The sequence below is a fragment of the Sinohyriopsis cumingii genome, chromosome 15, assembly GCF_028554795.1.
Source record: "Sinohyriopsis cumingii isolate HCF-2022 chromosome 15, ASM2855479v2, whole genome shotgun sequence".
NCBI classification, from domain to species: domain Eukaryota; kingdom Metazoa; phylum Mollusca; class Bivalvia; order Unionida; family Unionidae; genus Sinohyriopsis; species Sinohyriopsis cumingii.
In genome coordinates this window covers 85,082,531-85,100,651 of record NC_142975.1, presented here as the reverse complement: position 1 = coordinate 85,100,651, position 18,121 = coordinate 85,082,531, and the positions used below count along the sequence as shown (strand labels likewise).

Below are 18,121 nucleotides of genomic sequence, written 5' to 3'. Positions count from 1 at the left end.
TTTTTTTTTTTAGACCTTTCTGCAGTTTTGTGTCTTTGAGCATGTATGGGATGAAGGGAATTGTAATGTTAAAATTTTTCCTATTGTTTAAAATTATGGGTCTGTACTGGGCGAAAGGAAAATGTAATACTAAAAATGTCCATAGGTTTAACATTATGGTTCAGCATGGGGTAAAGTGAGAATGTAATGGTAAAACTACACTTACTATCCAACATCCTGTTTGAGTGACCAATATGTTATCTAATAGCAGCAACCAACATTTACCATCAAATACTTCACACTTACTATCCAGCACACAATTTAGTGACCAACACCATGCATATACTAACCAACAGCCCGTGCTTGCTATCCAACACACCTTTTTAGTCGCCAACAACCAGTTGCCAATGAGTACAAGTACTTGCACATGTACATAGTATAACACACAAATGGAGGGGGTTACGTTTTCATTTTGAAAGGCAAAATATACAAAAACATACAACATTTTGATAATGTTTAAACAGTATCTCTTTTCTAAGAGAATTTGGTGGCTATGTAAGGGGTATTTGGTTTTGGGCACATCAATTTTAGTATCCACATGTCTGGGTCCAGGCTTCACAGGCACCACATCATCTCCATCTATCTCCACCCCAAGGACTGATGGAGACAGAGAGCCTAAAACTAGGCTTTACAAGCCATTAGCTACAACCTTTACAAAAAGAGGAAGGATTAGGGCTAGTCACTTCCTTCTGCATGTACAAATAGCAAATGAATGTTGAACATGAACACATTTACAAGACTGACAACTTTAAGAAATAAAGTAACTTCCAAAGATCTAGTACAGTATCATTTTGCAATCGCTAAATACTATTTTCTGTACTAAAGAAAATATATATACATCATATTCATTAAACCCCATGTCTATTTTTACAAGTGTGTAGAGAAATCACTTCCAAAACAAGTCAGTCAGTGTTAAAGAAGGAATCCAAGACTGCACTGGTGAAGGAAAATATACAATATTCCACACACACACACCTATAAAATCTCGCATTATTGAATTGATTGGATACAGTATTTCTTCTCATGATGTCTACGATAACGACTGCCATAAGATGGGTTATATAGGAATCAAAATATTCCACGCCATAGACATTGGAAAAGTAGATGGCTTGCCAGTGGGTCCTGGAAGATGAATATTGTCTGTCTTGATGAGATAAACTAGAATGTTTTTAGTGGTTTTTAGGGTTTTTGCAGAGGAAGTTCATCTTTAGCACACATCTGATGACAGAAATGGGAAAGAGCGCATGATGGGTAATGCTTGATAGTGTCAGTTAAACATTCCACAATTGCAAAAAAACCACTGCAACAACAACAACTACAAAAGCACAGACAGAATTAAATTAGACATGCGGGTCTTTGGCACATGCCGCGTTTTGGGCTTGGAATGCATTTAATACCAGTGGAAACAGTTTTGCCCTATACTGCGTTTGAATGAGAAGAACAGTGAAGACTGCATCATTTTTTTTAGTCATTCGAAAATTAAAATTACATGAAGTATAAAATATGTAGATTGATACTATATTTTTACTACATGTAGTTGAATGTCAGACAAATTATATAGGTCATTGAAACCTTTGTCCTAACAACTATTTTATTTGCTAAAAGGCTAGTCAGACCGTTAGAAAATACACATTTAAATATTATCTCATGAGATGTTTTTATATCACCCTTTCATTATTTGAACAGTGCAAGCAAATAAAAGATAATCCTTTCTGCTCAGCTTTGTATCAACACTCACAACATACAGATTTTGTTATGGATGATACCTGGTAAAATTGTTTAGTATGTATTCTGAGAAGTATATAATTTTGCCGTTCGAAAGGAAAAGGACATGTTGAATTTTATGGACTGATATGCCTTATCTTCCATTAAACTCCGCAAATGTCCCAAGGTATGAAATCTTAACAGTCTAAGTATACAGTCAAGGTATGCAATATAATCTGTTGCCACATGTCCTTACAATTATTGTAGAATAAGTATTTATGTGTTTGTGTTTTTTGGATTTTTTAACATAGCTTTAACAATTTTTCAGTCATATCGCTATGATGTCTGCAGTGTGGCAGTTTATAGTGATGTCTAGCACTGGGGCATCATGTCACAGACATGTAGCGTGATGTCCCACCCAGTCACATTATCCTGACACCAGGTCGACCAGTCCTAACACTAACCTCGTAATGCTGAGTGCCAAGCGAGGAAGCTGTTAGTACCATTTTTGTAAGTCTTTGATATGACTTGGCTGGGGATCGAACCCACGACCTCCTGCATCCGAGGTGGATGCTCTAACTAACCACTAGGCCACCAGAGCAGTAATAAGTATTTAAAAAGTAATTTAAAATGATCTGGTCAGAGAAAGAATATTTCTGTCATTTTAAAACATGAAAAGGTATGTGTTGCTGGGTGAAATCTTAAGTTGTGAAACCTAATCGAAACTGCTAAAGCAACACAAAACTGGAAGACCAACACAATGTACAGAAGGTTGGTAACTTATGTGTATTTCTCAGATTCATATCATTTTTGAAAATTTTCTTGTGTATTTTCTATTACAAAAACATGTCAAAATTAATATTACTTATTTTCATTATTGTATATTTCCATACTAAACAGCAGAATCATGTAAGTAAATTATAATGAAGTCTAATCTATCAGAGTTCATAGTGCAAATTAATGTGAGGTAAAAATGACCTTGAAAAATTGATGAAAGGATGTGTTTAAAGGCCTCGTAACCTTGGTGAAGTGTAAGGTATGGCACTGTAACCTTGATGCAATGTGATGAATGGCCACTTAATCTTCATGCAGTGTGATGAATGGTCCCGTAACCTTGATGAAATTTGAGGAAGGTCATGTAACCTTAATGAAATGTGATGAATGGCCACTTAAACTTGCTGAAACATGATAAATGGACACTTAACCTTGATGAAATGGGATGAATGGTCCCATAACCTTGATGAAATGCGATAAATAGCTGCATAACCTTTGGTGAAATTGTCGAATGGCCATGTAACCTGATGAAATGTGGTGAATGGCCTCATAACCATGATGAAAGGTGATGAATGGTCCAGTAACCTTGATGAAATGTGATGAATAACCTCATAACCTTAATGAAATGTAATAAAGGACCTTGTTACCTTGAAACATGAATAATGACCTCTTAACCTTGATGAAATGTAATAAATGACCTTGTAACCTTGAAGAAATATGATGAATGACCTCTTAACCTTGATGAAATGTAATAAATGGCCTTGTAACCTTTATGAAATCATGTGATGATAGATATAATTAATTTTTCACCTGTAAATATGTGTGTAAAGTTTCTTAAAAGTGACACGCAGTTATACTGTTTATTGGCGAGACTATTTCTTCCATAGAACCCCTAATTTTCCCAGATAAGTTCCTTAAACCAAACCAGTTTTTTTTTATAACTACTGATGTAGGCCATAATGAGTGGAGACCATTTTTCATTAGGAATATCAAGATCCATCTTGTATTCCGAAAGAGATTGCATGGGATGATATTTCTGTGGATTTGTGATATTTCTTCCTTCAGGTTCCACTCCACAAATATGGTCATGACATAAACCGTTACCAGTCAGTCAGTCTGTCTGTCTGTCTGATCCGGTCACAATACGTCTTGCTTTTAGGTCAAGCATATTTTCCACAGGTGATAAAGAACATGCTGCTGGAGTAAAGATTCTGCTCAGGTCATTATCTTTCCACTGAATTTGAGTGTTATATTTATACATTTATCTAAGGGAACGACAATTCCGATGTTCAACTAGCGCAAAAAAGCAAACAAACTCAGGTTATCTAATTTTGTGTCACTGAAAGACAAATCAAAAGTGTGGATTTGTATAGTTTTGTCCATGTCATTTCCATGCCGAGCCAAGTCAGTATTGAAAATGTATCTTTGTATTTGAGTTGGACTCTACTGAGTATCTATGTTTCTTTTTATTTGATGTTTTTGTTTGTAATACAACTTTGCATTCAGCTTCTTGTCTGTGCGCTTTTTGTTCTGTAGAATGCAACTTTAACGATTTCTTCGCAGTGACTTTTTGTATCTGTCGCAATGCAAGCTATGTGAGTTTTATAAGTATTTGTCAAATTAAATGTCTGAAATAGAATGATTTAAACAGATATTGTGTGTCCTGTTTTTAAATTTCAGAGTAGCAGTTATGATGTCAAGCCCATATATCCTCAACACTATCACCAGGACTTGTTCATAGACAAAGACCACCCAAACACAGGGACACTTGAACAGATGGTATCAGGCTCCTTAAGTCCAATCCCATTCTCACAAAGATCTACACAGCCTCCATTTTGTTCATTTGATTCCGAGACTGACATTGAGGTGATTGACTTATCAACACAGTCTCCTGTGGTGAAATTGTTATCCCAGTATTCACTGTTTAACCCGTTATGAGGAGAATTTTGTGGTAAGGATTGATGTTTAAGAAATGTTTTTTTTCATTCTAAGCAGTGAAGCCTGTTATATGATGTCATATTAAATGACCAAAGACTTTACTTACAGCAGTGGGATTTTTTATACAAAGATCAGATGAATAATATTATTCCTGTTGATATTGCTTATTTCTTAATTAGTCAATTTAGTTGAATGTTTACTCTGTTTTCACTAAATATGTATCTAGAAGTGTAACAGATAGAAGTGTGAAGTTTATTTTTTAATGAAAGCAAAATATGTTAAATGAACATATATTTTATTTCATCAAAAATAGTATATATTTTTTTTATAGCCAAGTCCAGTGTTAAAGAGAAATCCCCAAAAAAGATTTTCTTTTGGTTCTGTTATTGAAGCTGAAAGCTGTATTGTAAGTTTTTGTGATGTTGTATAGTAACTAAACTATCACAAACAATAATTAGACTGTGTTCTCTTTCCGAAAGCAAAACTAGATATGTAAATAAAATAAAAAAATTTATTACACATAAATTATATATTTGTCTCCCTATCAGAAAAATAAATATTTAACTTTAAGTTAAATGAATTATGCCCATGAAAAAGGGAAAGTTTAACTTGTGAAAGTTTCTAATGAGTTTACTGTGAATATTAAAAATCTTGTTCGTCATGCATACTTGAAAATGGAAATGAAGATAACCCTATTATTGTCGGGGGAAAAAGTGAAACATGCTTTCTTGGTAGGAAATGCTGTAAAATGGTACATTGGCCAAGTAATATCTCAGGCAAACCAATATCGAAGAATGATGCTGTAAACTCTAATTCTTACATCATCAATTGTTATGTGCATGCAGTCATCTAGTTATAATACACTTGTCACACTCTGTAATTCTTCTCAATTTCAGTCAATTATAATGTGCTAAATTATTTCCTAAAAAGTGATATATTGTTTTAAATGTATAAGTTATGAAAAGAATAACATCATTAGTAACAATCTTTTCAGAAATAATATTCTTTGGTAAATTACAAAGAGATGTTATTAGAAAAGTACCAGTACTGTCAATAGTATGTGCAAGAACTAATTTTATTTGTTTTAAAATAAATGTACACTTAAATATAAAAATGTAAAATGTTGCTTGAGTGCTTAGATCCAGTATTACCTTCACTAACTGATGTTATTAATACCTCTCTCTCATCCGGAGAATTCCCATCATTTTTCAAAACTGCCATTGTAAAGCCTCTCCTGAAGAAACCACCACTAGACCATAATGATTTAAAGAACTACTGCCCAGTTTCAAATCTCCCATTCATGTAAAAAAAATCTTAGAAAAGGTTGTTCTATCCAAGCTTGTATCTCATCTGAATTCAAACAGTCTTTTTAGCAATGTACAATCTGCATATTGCCCTTGCCACAGTACTGAAACTACTCTTCTAAAAGTAGTTAATGACATTCTCTCTGCATTGGATAGCGGAAAGATTACAGTCCTCACCCTCCTTGATTTGTCTGCAGCATTTGACACAATAGACCATGATATATTACTTCACCGTCTCCAGCATGTATTTGGCATTCATGATTCAGCCTTACTGTGGTTCAAGTCCTACTTGGTCAACAGGACACAAATTGTATCTGCAAATGGAATACACTCCAGCCCAGTTGATCTATGTTGTGGTGTTCCACAGGGGTCCATTCTTGGACGTGTTCTCTTCATTCTGTACACTCAGCTGCTCTCAAGTGTCATAGATCATCATCCAGTGTCTCACCAATTGTATGCTGATGACACCCAAATATACAAATCTAGCCACCCAACTGAAGTTGATGCTACCATCCAAGGTGTAGAGAGGTGCATTTCTGATGTGAAATCATGGATGACATGTAACAAGCTGCAGATGAATGATGACAAAACTGAGGCCATTCTGATCACAACATAAAGACTTTCTCATTCACATCCTTTACCTCAAACAATAAATATCAGCAGTGCCAACATTAAATAAAGTACTCTCACATTGCACCAACATATCATGAACATATGCAAGGCTGCATATCTTGAGCTGAGACGCATCAGCTCAATTCGCAAATATCTTTCAGTTGATGCCACTAAAACACTTGTGTGTTCATTAGTACTTTCAAGACTGGACTATTGTAACTCAATTCTGTCTGGTTCATCTCAATATCTACTCCAGAAACTTCAAAAAGTTTAAAACACAGCTGCTTGGATCATACTTAGAGTACCACAATCATAGCACACCTCCCCGTTGCTCTGTACGCTACACTGGCCATCCATTCGATCCAGAATCAAACACAAAATTTGTTCTCTGTGCTATGTTTCACTGTCGGACTCTAGTCCCACATACCTATCCGATCTCACCCATGTGTATACACCAGCAAGATACTTACGCTCCTCTTCTGACAATCGTATACTCATTATTCCAAGTATGAAAACAATGTCATATGGACAACATTCTTTTGCATACCAAGGCCCAGCAATGTGGAATGAATTGCCCACTGAACATAGACACAAAGACACAGTGATCACATTCAAGAGGGCTCTCAAAACTCACTTATTTTGACTGCAGGAACAAACTTAAAGACTTAATAATGTTTCCTACCTGAAATATTCTCAGCTTTTTTATATATTTTTTAATGTTTTTTCTAATTTTATGGTATTTGTTTATGTAATAATATTATTATATGTTTTTTATTTTATAGGTGTTGTCTAATGTTGTAAAGCGCTTTGAGCTTCTAAAGATTAGGCGCTATACAAAGTCCACGTTATTATTATTATTATTATTATTATTATTATTTTAGGGGCAATATTGTTTATATCCAGTTGATTATTTTATGGTATTGTCTGTTTAATGGAAAAGTTTGAATTTACTGACAGTGAACGGTTTTTCATGTAACTGAGTTTTTCTCAACTATAGGCTATTAAACCATGCTAAAATATTTAATGTGAAAAAAGCACATTTTATGATAATCCAGGGATATTCTACTAATGAGAAAGAAAATTATTTTTCTTTTATATTTATCGCAGGTTCCAGGCTACAAAGAATGGTATAACATCAAGTATGCTGGAGACAGTGCGATTAATTTATTCATATCACCTGTTTGAAGATTACAAAAGAGGGGATTTAAAGATTGTTGTTTAATGGTATGTGCATTAACATTAAAATATCTTAAGAATCATTTTTATAAAAAGTTTTGTTCTTTATTTTTTATTGACATTTGAAAACTGAGTTACTTGACCAGATTTCTTGTCATGTACATGTTATAATTGCCTAAAGTGGAAACCCCGAAAAATGAGAAAAATAACCAGTTTCTGATCGATCTTGCCACAAGTGTGCTTATGTACCCAGGCAACCAGTTATACATTTAGATATTTAAATGTGTTTTGGACTTATTTACAGTTTTAAAATTTTCATGCATACAAATGGAATTTTTGCCTAATGCACCAATGAGTCTACATTTTGGCAGACACCTTGTTTTGATAATCAAACTTTAAAATTTTGTTAACATTTTAAAGAATTATATATTTTAAAAAGGTTTTCAGATTTTGACTTCTCAAGACTTGAACTTTCCAAAAATATATGATTTACACATGCTTTTTAACATTTTGAAAATTGTGTTGAACTAGCTACTGTAGATGTAGTCCGATAAATCAACCCTGCAAATCTGTGTTGATACTGATGGACAATATGTGGATCTGATGTGACCTGTTCATTAAAATGTACAATTTTGCTGCATGCAGATATTTCCAGAACAAACCTGCGTACACTTTAGACACATACCGGTAATTGGTAACAGCCATATCAAGGACAAAATTCAAATGGCCTAAGGACAGATGGTTGTGCTATTCCAGGTGGATTTACAAGTCACCAAACATATGATTTGCTCCAGAAATATAATGTTAATGTGACCAAAAGAACCTTTCAGCCGACAGTAGCTACACAGCCACAATAAATACCAGTAAGTGTATAAAATGTACACCGATGTGTGCAACCAAATTTGGATGCAGATAATTGCAGCTTTTAATGAATAGATGATATCAGCCCCTCACCTGAAAATCAAAATCATCATGGGTGATGGGCTGATTTATCGACCTACTATAGATGCAGATGCACATCAGAAGCACACATTACGTAATTCATTCGCTCATTTTATTCCCTCCTTTCTTCTATTTTTCTTCTTAATAATAATAATAATAATCATTTCTTTTACTTGATTATCACAAGTATTCTACATAATGGGTAACATGGACATTTCGTTATGTCTCATCGGTCTGACCGATCTACCTCTTTTTATTAATTTGCACTATTTGAACCAGTCTATACATACTAAAACACAAATTGAATATGAACAGTGCCTGTCAAGAGTCAGAATCAAACACAAACAAATAATTATAATCGAGTTATTAGGCACAATTTGATTATCTGTTGTCTTATATGGGATTTTTTTAATTATGATGATGTGTAATTTTTATGGTGAAAATTGTTGTAGTGGTGGCTGAGAAACTAAATATCAATTCTGTAGTTTTATTTTTCCTTGACAACTACTTGATAGTTTTTCCAAAATATGATTGATGTTGGTCAAGAAAAAAATGTATCATTATTTAAAAAAAAGATCATAAAGTTATAGTGCTTTATAGCATTTAGATCCAATATTAATTAGTGCTATAAAGAATAGTCTGGTTTCTGATTAATTATTAATAGTGCTGTAAAGAATAGTCTGGTTTCTAATTAATTATTAATTAGTGCTATAAAGAATAGTCTGGTTTCTGATTAATTATTAATAGTGCTATAAAGAATAGTCTGGTTTCTGAATAATTATTAATTAGTGCTATAAAGAATAGTCTGGTTTCTGATTAATTATTAATAGTACTATAAAGAATAGTCTGGTTTCTGATTAATTATTAATTAGTGCTATAAAGAATAGTCTGGTTTCTGATTAATTATTAATAGTGCTATAAAGAATAGTCTGGTTTCTGATTAATTATTAATTAGTGCTATAAAGAATAGTCTGGTTTCTGATTAATTATTAATTAGTGCTATAAAGAATAGTCTGGTTTCTGATTAATTATTAATAGTGCTATAAAGAACAGATAATTATACTGGTTTCTGAAGTTCTAAAATTGGCAATGTTTGGAAGTAAGATACCCTAATCCTAAAACTAGCAGAAACAACATTTTCTAGTTTTGATCCTCCTATCATGGAAGAAAATGCTGCAAACCAGCCAAGAAGGACAGTTTGGTCCACTTTTAGCTATCTTTCCCGTTTAGTTTTACTTCCAAGCCAAAGAGACATATATCCAAGAATTTAGAACCAACATTTTGAAGTCAAGCGAGTTCTGTCTGTCACAGGTGTCAAAAAGGTAAAAGCATCTCTATTTGGAAACTTCTCTACTTGTGAATGGATCAGATCCAGTCATGACTTGTATTAGCATTATGTCCTCTGCATGGTACATGTATCATGGTAACTTTTCGTGTTTTTTTATGCTCTTAATGTGTCATCTATCTCTGAAGGGGTAAAAAAGAAGCTGATATCATTTAGTTAAAGAAATCATAGAATTTGTCATTTTGTATTGACTCTTTCAATAGAGTTACTGTTGATTCATTACAGATATTCATTCATTCAAGTATTTTAACAAGGTGTCCAGAGTTTTAGTGCAGAAAAAAGACAGGTGGGCAGTGTCCAGTCTTTGCTTAACTGAATCAAACAACTAGTCATTAATAAGAGTTCAAATTATGACTGTCTACATACAAATGAGTGCTTCAAATGATAGTCATTTTGGTTATGGACATTTTAATATCTCTTAATATGTTGTCTTAATAATAATAATAATAATAATAATAATATTGTGGAACTAAGAATAACATCTTCAGTGACCATCCTCCCACATATATACATATCAGTCTACTGGGATTTACATGGATTTCAATAACTCCAGTTCTTGACATGCAGGAAAGAGATCTTCGACAACCAGATGTTTTCATGACATTTACTTGATGTCTTTTCTTTGGTTTTAAAACAAATTACACAATCATACAGTATTATCCTTGAGAATTTTCATACTTTCTTCTTTCCTTTCTTTTTCTATTCTGATAATATTTACGTTATTTTCAGTCCCATGAGCATTATTTATTTCCGTCTTGCTTTGTAGCTTTTAGTCATCTCCCATCTCAGCTGAATTAGAATCAGCATTTCACATACATTTTCTTTATTACTGAGGCTAAAAATACCAAATTTAAGTTGTTAAAATCATGGATATAATTGTTTCTTGCAAAATCTTGATAAATACATAAAATTTCTATGTAGGAAAAAAAATTCCTTCATACAGAGATTATGTTTCATACATACAGCTAACTACAGACATGCAAACAGAGAAGTCGGATTTGCAGTTTCATCCTTAAAATTACAAACATTTAGAGTTTTCTTTTAACTCTGATATTTATTTCACGTTTGCAACATACAAATTACACATTAATGATTTTAGGGATGAAAACACAATAGCCCATTTCTACTCCCAACCCACCAGGTAAAACTCAAGCTTCTAATGCAGGCAAATGGATATTAAAGATCGGTGTTAGTGATAAAAATAAAGATGAACTATGTGTCTTCCATTGTATGTATTAGGTTAGCAGCATCTGTAGTGTTGTGGGGATGGTGTGGGTGGTTCATCAATAGTATGTGTGTATATGTAATCATAGCTTGTCTTAATTATGACTAAAATTCGCTGTAAATATGGTAATATTCAAATACAGAGTGGTATTGAAAAAGAAAGGGTACCAAATTCAACTAAAATATTTGTATTGATGATAGCAAAAATAAACTATTCCAGATATCAATAGCAAACAGTTTACTTCCAACTGCTGGAACAATGATGAAAATAAGAGCAGTGTTTAGTATTAAAAACGTTACACCAGTCTCCATTAGACTTAACCCTAGTGTTATTGGACAGGCTAGTATGGTATAGGGTACAAAGTGTCTTATAGTATGGTATAGTCTATAGTATGGTATAGGGTACAAAGTATACTATAGTGTGGTATATGAGCTTTAATAATAATAATAATAATAATAATAAGGGCTTCAACACCCATCCCTGAAGCACACAGATCTCAAAATCCACGTAACAGTAACACATATGAAATAAGCCAGATTGCAATCAATGTGGAGGAAACTCCAGGACCCAAGTTTATGATAGGTGCAACAAATTCTTTTGAGTTCCACAGAACCCATAACCAGACTGGCACCTCCATAAAGTAATGATAGGTAATTTCCAGGCACAAGTAGAAAGGTTAGAACAGGAACTCTCTGTACTAAAATCAAAGAGTCTACACAGCATTCAAATGGATAAACTAGGTGCAAAAAAAGTGTGCCAGGAAACCCAAACAACACAATACACAAACATGTCACCAATTAAACAAGATGAGTCTCTTCTACAGATATTAGATGGGCAGAGACAAAAATTAATTACAGCACATACTGTAAACACTGACCATCATGTGTCTCACTCAACATCAAAACCAGGTACAGAAGAAACTGCTCTAAAGACAACCTCCAATTACCCACAGCATGAAACTAAATTAAATACAAATACTGAATACAGCAGTCACCAAACTCTCAGTCAGTCTAGTCATGGAAATCAAGAAGTCCAAGCAATGCATCTGAATCCCCCACTTGTCAAAATCACCAACATAATTAAAGACAGAACTCTTCTCATAGGATCATCAATAATCAAAGGAGTAAGAACAAGAGGGTTAAATAAAACTGATGTAAAAACCCATAGAGGTGCAACTATTAATACTATTGCAGAAAAAATATTGGAAATGGATATGTCACCATATCATACTGTAATTATTCTCATTAGTGGCGATAATTACAGTAATGTCCAATCTTTAAAGGGCATTGAGGATGATTATGAAAGCTAGTTGTATGCCATCAGGTCCAAAAACACAGAGTGTAAAATAATCATCTCAGGTCTACCGCCAAGAAGGGATGTACTTATGACTCAACTAAATGACACCCTAAGTATGTTGTGTGAAAATTTCCAAATACTCTTTGTTACACAATGCAGGACCTTCTTCAAAGTCAATCGAGTGAACCAACAATTATACCAGCAAGACCAAATCCATTTGTCCAACAGAGGTACTGCCATGCTCGTTAGGAATATAGACCAGTACATAAGACTTATAAAAGGGGTTGGGCATGAGTCAGAAAACTGTTTGTATTGTGGAGAGCACAGTCATGTAACACAGTGGTCTCTGCATGGAAAACAGATTTGTTGCCATCTTTGTAATGAACTAGGACATAAGCAAAAGTTGTGCACAAATCAATAGGTAGAAGGCAATGATGTGCAGGCATATGCAATACATATCCAGCAACAAAATGCATTAGAATATGTGTATACTTTTCAATGTAATAATTATAATTCTTAATAAACAGATTTCAGGCACTATCTGATTTGTGTACAAAGTGCAACTTGTTAACATGTAAACAACTATGTGATACTGTTCAAGTTACTTCTCCCTCTGAGGCTTCTTAAGTGTCTAATATATCAATGTCTTCCTGTAGGTATGTAAATCAGTCTCATTGAACATTCTCATGTGTCTACTACATGTGGTCATGGTACAACAAATGGATCTTGTATGTTATCTTCTTCATGTGTTTATGTAAATAATCAAGGCGATGAAAAGAAATCTGTCAAGTCTAAAAACAACACATTGCATACTACCTTGTCTGAAAATCAGTCCTCTGATCAAAATTGTTATGTCTTTGGCCTCTTCAAAAGAGGTCTGCAAGTAATCAACCTAAATATTCAACACATCCTCCCTGAACTGAATGAGATAAAGTTAATATTACAGCAAACTAGATCAGTCAGTATTCTAGGTCTATGTGAAACCTTTCTTTCTGATGATAATGATGATTTGGGTCTCCAAATACAGGGGTTCAACTTTGAAAGAAAGATAGGGAATCCATGGGAGGTGGGGGTATTCTTCTCTATATAGACAGTTCCATTAGTTATAAAAGATGTGTTGATCTAGAAACTATTGGGGTAAAGAATATCTGGATCGAAGTAATCCTTGCCCAATCAAAGCCAATACTCTTATGTTCAGTTTACAGGCCACCTAGTTCCACAGCTGATTGGATTGATAGATTTGAGGTGCAAATTTAAAAAGCATTACTAAAGGAAGATTTAGAAACTATCATATTAGGTGATTTTAACATTGACTACATGAAAACTCCACCATTAACATGGATAAGTAACTTTGAAACTTACAACTTTACTCAATTAATTAACACCCCAACTAGAGTAACAGATAAAAGTGCTACTATCATTGATCATGTCTATACTAATAAACCTGAAAATATAAGTGAAATTAATGTGCCAGTGTATGCACTGAGTGACCACTACCCAGTCTGTATAACTAGACATGTTCCGAAATCATCTAAAAATGGTCAACACATTGAAATACAATACAGGGACTTTAAACAGTTTGATGAGGAAATGTTCTTAAATGATTTAGTTTGCAAACCCTTCTAATCAGTCTGCAATATAGCTGATGTCAACACTGAATTAGACAAATGGTATGGATGTTGAATGCATCCTTAGACAACATGCCCCAATTAAAACAAAAAGAGTTAAACACCAAATTACACCCAAATGGATTACCCTTGAGATCAATGGGCTAGGTACCTAAGATATTTTCCACAAGAAAAAAGACATGAAAAGGTACATAAAGTGGAGGAATAAAACTAAGCACCTGATAGATAAGGCAAATGAGAACTACTATAAACAGGCTATTGATGAAAGTAAGAGTTCCAAGACATTGTGGAAGCATCTAAAAGAGCTGAACCCACCCAGGAACAGTTGTCTTCCCCCATGACTTAATCAAAATGATGATATTGCAACATCTGTACAAGACATTATGGAAATGTTCAACAGTTTCTTCATAAGCATCTCCAGCAACAGTATTCAGAACCAGACTAACACCCCAATTGAACTTGATGCTCTTCTATTATTTATAAGGGCTAAAATTCCTGATGATAATTATTTTTCAATAGCTAATGTTAGTGAAGCTGATGTTTTTGATATGCTAATTAAGGTTAATATTAATAAATCCTCTGGATTGGATGGGATTGGTCCACGAATTCTTAAAATTCCTGCACCAGTAATAACAAAATCACTAACACATATCATAAACTTAAGTATAATAAGTGGTAATTTTCGAGAAACACTGAAATGTTCAAAGGATACATATATCTTTAAGAAAGGAGGATCCAGGGAATTACAGACCAATATCAATTTTACCTGTATTGTCAAAATTATTTGAAAAGCATGTAGCCATTCAGGTCTATACATTTTTTTAAACATACTCTCTATTTCATAAAGTGCAGTCATGTTTTAGAAAGTACCACTCGTGCCAAACAGAACTTACTAAATTAATTGATCTTTGGCTGAAGGAAATGGATAATGGACATGTGACTGGGATTGTTTTCTTTGACTTCAAGAAAGCCTTTGATCTTGTTGATCATGAAATTCTTCTGCAAAAGTTTAACTGTTACAGGTTCGACAATCCTTCTTTAAACTGGTTTAGATCATACCTAAATCAAAGGTCTCAACAAGTATACATTGGCAATATTAGCTCTCAAACTCAACACTGTTCATTCAAGGGTCACCTCAAGGCTCAATTTTAGGCCCTCTCCTCTTACTTATTTATATAAATGATCTACCATTAAATAATGAATCCACAAATACAGATTTGTTTGCAGACAATGCAACCTTTTACACATCTAGTTCTGATACTGAAGTTATCCAAATGAGATTAAACTCAGACCTTATTAGAGTCCAAAACTGGGCACAACAAAATAGCATGGTAATTAATGAAAGTGAAACAAAATGTATGATTTTGGGGACATCACAAAAGCACACAAGTCAGGGAACCCAGAACTATCTCTTGCAATAAATATCATCCATTAGAAAATGTCAAACATGAAAAGCTTGTAGGTGTGACTGTAGATAATAATTTATTATGGAATGACCATATTGATAAGCTTTGTAAAACACTGTCATCCAAAATTGCCCTACTCTGCAGAATCAAGAAATATCTACCTATGGACACTCACAATCTATACTACAAGTCATATATTCTTCCAACAATGGATTATTGTTTAAAGGAATGGGGAAACTGTGCTAAATCTGAGCTTGACAGGATTTATAAACTTTAGAAACAAGCAGCACGCGTAATTTTAGGTGCATCTATTGATCGTCCCTCAAAAGCATTATTTACAGTACTCAAATGGTTCACAATATATGACAGGATAGATATTCACAAGGCAGTTATTTTATATAAATGTCTACACGGAACTGCTCCAGAGTATCTTCAGGACTTATTCAGGCCTTTTTCAACACAATACCAGTTGAGATCAATATCACATGGAAACCTTCATTACCAAAACCAAGAACTGAGCAATTTAAAAAGAGCTTCCAGTACTCTGGTACAGTTCTGAGGAAATCAGAACCATCAACCCAAGAGAAGCTACTGGCAAGCTTTCTCACATACCCACACTGGCCAAACCTGAGACTCAAACCCACGCAGACAGAGGTGAGATGGCAATGATCTGTAACAGTGAGCACTTTAGACCACTCAGCCACTCGGCGCCCTGCTATATGATATAAGATGACCTAGAGTGTGGTATATTGTATAAGGTGATTTATAGTATGGTGTATGGTATAAGATGGTCTATAGAATGGTATGTGGTTTAAGGTGACCCATAGTATGGTATCTGGTATAAGGTGGTCTATAGCATGGTATGTGGTATAAGGTGATCTAGAGAATGTTATGTGGTTTAAGGTGACCTATAGTATGGTATATGGTATAAGGTGGTCTATAGCATGGTATGTGGTATAAGGGGACCTATAGTATCATATATGGTATAAGCTAGTCTATAGCATGGTATATGGTATAATAATAAGGCAACCTATAGTATGGTATGTGGTACAAGGGTCTATAGTATGGTACATGGTATAAAGTGACCTATAGCATGGTATGTGGTATAAGGGTCTTTAGTATGGTATGTGGCATAAGGTGACCTATAGCATGGTATGTGGTATAAGGGTCTATAGTATGGTATGTGGTATAAGGTGACCTATAGTGTGGTATGTGGTATAAGGTGACCTATAGAATGGTATGTGGTATAAGGTGACCTGTAGTGTGGTATGTGGTATAAGGTGACCTATAGCATGGTATGTGGTATAAGGTCACCTATAGTATGGTATGTGGTATAAGGTGGTCTATAGTATGGTATGTGGTATAAGGTGGCCTATAGCATGGTATGTGGTATAAGGTGACCTATAGCATGGTATGTGGCATAAGGTGATTTATAACACGGTATGTGTTATAAGGTGGCCTATAGCATGGTATGTGGTATAAGGTGACCTATTATTTAAGAACATACTTATTGGTTCCATTAGCACCAATGTAAAGAGGGTTATCTTTTTAAAAAAAAGTGGTCAAATTGTTTCTTGAATACTGGCTATTCAAATTCTTTCAAAGTTGATGATTGTGATGATACTAAATCTGATATCTTAACCACTTTGTCTATTTCAAAGTCGATGATTGTGATTGTATTGAATCTGATAACCAGTTTGTGTATTTCAAAGTCAATGATTGTACGGTACTGAATCTGATATCTTAACCACTTTTTGTATTTCAAAATATTTCAAAGTAGATGATTGTGATGGTACTGAATCTGATATCTTAACCAGTTTGTGTATTTCAAAGTCGATGATTGTGATGGTACTGAATCTGATATCTTAACCACTTTGTGTATTTCAAAGTCGATGATTGTGACAGTACTATAAATCTGATATCTTAACCACTTTGTGTATTTCAAAGTCGATGAGTGTGACGGTACCCGAATCTGATATCTTAACCACTCTGTGTATTTCATAGTCGATGAGTGTGACAGTACTGAATCTGATATCTTAACCACTTTGTCTATTTCAAAGTTGATGATTGTGATGGTACTGAATCTGATATCTTAACCACTTTGTGTATTTCAAAGTCAATGATTGTGATGGTACTGAATCTGATATCTTAACCACTTTGTGTATTTCAAAGTTGATGAGTGTGACAGTACTGAATCTGAAAACCAGTTTGTGTATTTCAAAGTCGATGATTGTGATGGTACTGAATCTGATATCTTAACCACTTTGTGTATTTCAACGTTGATGAGAGTGACAGTACTGAATCTGATATCTTAACCACTTTGTGTATTTCAAAGTTGATGAGTGAGACAGTACTGAATCTGATATCTTAACCAGTTTGTGTATTTCAAAGTCGATGATTGACGGTACTGAATCTGATATCTTAACCACTCTGTGTATTTCAAAGTCAATGATTGTGACAGTACTGAATCTGATAACCAGTTTGTGTATTTCAAAGTCGATGATTGTGACGGTACTAAATCTGATTTCTTAACCACTTTGTGTATTTCAGAGTTTTTATTTGGATAAACTTCGTTAGGCAAAACTTCAATGATCACATTAAATATATACCAAAATATCAGTGTACCCATCACACGTACCTACATTATGAGAAGCATTAGTTCTGTTTGTATTCATCCATCTTAGAATAGTTCTGTTTACCTGTATACGTACATATTAGAATAGTTCTGTTTA

The 18,121-nt window shown here is 34.0% G+C and overlaps 1 long non-coding RNA gene across 7 annotated transcripts in view; it reads left to right on the top strand.

Annotated features, from left to right (window-relative positions):
* LOC149782238 (uncharacterized) overlaps window positions 1-18,121 on the top strand; it is a 56,125-nt gene that overhangs the window by 6,156 nt on the left and 31,848 nt on the right. For 4 of the 7 annotated variants that reach the window (XR_016414292.1, XR_016414288.1, XR_016414291.1 and 1 more), the window contains 2 exons: window positions 4,198-4,468; window positions 7,479-7,630. This is a non-coding gene — a long non-coding RNA (uncharacterized LOC149782238). Of the gene's footprint in view, window positions 1-2; window positions 4,469-7,478; window positions 7,631-8,192; window positions 8,374-18,121 lie in introns of those variants that run through there. The other 3 variants (XR_016414290.1, XR_016414289.1, XR_016414287.1) reach the window with 2 other exon arrangements.